A 1,479-nucleotide genomic window follows, 5' to 3' on the forward strand; every position below is an offset into this window, starting at 1 on the left:
CCAGGATGGTCTCGATCTCCTGACCTCGTGATCCGCCCGTCTCGGCCTCCCAAAGTGCTGGGATTACAGGCTTGAGCCACTGCGCCCGGCCCCTGGTGCTAAATTCTAAGCAAAATGGGTCATGTATGTGGTCCTTACCTGAGGGATGGTGTGCCAAGCTTCCACGGGGTGTTTCCTAAACTGGCCCCACATAGAAGCAAGGGGCAGATCCCCAGGATGGAACTCCAGCAAAGGTTTTCTGTAGGAAGAAGGCCAAGGTAGAGTGAAGCCTGGCCTGGTGGCTCTGGGTACTCTAAATTGTCATAACACATGGGTTTAGGGAAGCAGAAAGCTTAATTTCCTTAAATCTGTTGGTTTGTTTTTTAAATTCTGCAGTTAGATGGGCTGAGTTTAGTTTTTACTCAAGGCAGCATATCAAGATGCCAGGTTTTCTCAGTCCACTTTAGTTATCACCCTTCCCTCACCTCAAGTGTATGCTGGCTTCTCTCTCAGCCTCATTCACTCATTCATTCATTCAGCGTAAGTGTGCTCTAGGATATGGAGATGGGACTCCTCAGAGAGCCATGGTCCCTTCACTCCTCTGTGGCACGGATCCCTTCTAGGATCTGGGGGGACCCCCGCCCATCCCCAGGAGCCCTGCATTCCCCAGAGCCTACATAACCTAGGCAGGGTTCTCCACACTGCCTGCGGTTCTTGCCCTGGCCCCTGCAGGTGGGAAAAGATCCTCCCCATCCCCAAGTCAGGCTGAGCTGGGACAAATATAGCCTGCCCTGCCCTTTTCTGATCTGGCAGCCCCTCTGGTCCCAACCTCACCACCTAATCTCCTTTTTCGGGGACCCTCCTCCAGCCTCAGCCTGTGTATCCTCTTTCCTTTACCACTAGGCCCCAGACCAGCCTTCTTTCCATTCCTGAGGGAAAACGGCTTCTCATCCATCTTCTCTGCTGAGATCCAGGTCTAATCTGTTATTTACTTTATGTGCAGAACGCCAAATCCTATGAGGACTTGAAGGTGGAGCTTGGCAACTCTAGGGACTGGAGCCAGATCACTGCTGTGAGTCCGGGGCAGGGTGGCTGGGCCTTGCAGTGGCCAGCTGGTGGTCAGACCTGTGGGAGCCAAGAATGCTGCAGAGAAGACACCAGTGTCCTGTGCTTTCCCTCCTATTTCTCCCTACTTCTCATTCTTCTTGCTGTTTAACTCCAGTGCCTCTAGTGGTTTTGTTTCCTCAATTTCCTAGTGAAATGGTTCTCAATTTTTTTTTTTGAGACACAGTTTCACTCTGCCTCCCAGGCTGGAGTGCAGTGGCAGGATCTCAGCTCACTGCAACCTCTACCTCCCGGGTTCAAGTGATTCTCATGCCTCAACCTCCCAAGTAGCTGGGATTACAGGTGTGTGCTGCCATGCCTGGCTAATTTTTGTATTTTTAGTAGAGACGAGGTTTCACCATGTTGGCCAGGCTGGTCTCAAACTCCTGACCTCAA

At 51.8% G+C, this 1,479-nt stretch overlaps 1 protein-coding gene across 1 annotated transcript in view; it reads left to right on the forward strand.

The window, feature by feature from the left end:
• The window catches only part of VIL1 (villin 1), a 31,585-nt gene that overhangs the window by 15,457 nt on the left and 14,649 nt on the right, over nucleotides 1–1,479 (forward strand). The window lies entirely within an intron of this gene.

Source organism: Mandrillus leucophaeus, unplaced genomic scaffold, assembly GCF_000951045.1.
Source record: "Mandrillus leucophaeus isolate KB7577 unplaced genomic scaffold, Mleu.le_1.0 Scaffold70, whole genome shotgun sequence".
NCBI lineage: Eukaryota > Metazoa > Chordata > Mammalia > Primates > Cercopithecidae > Mandrillus > Mandrillus leucophaeus.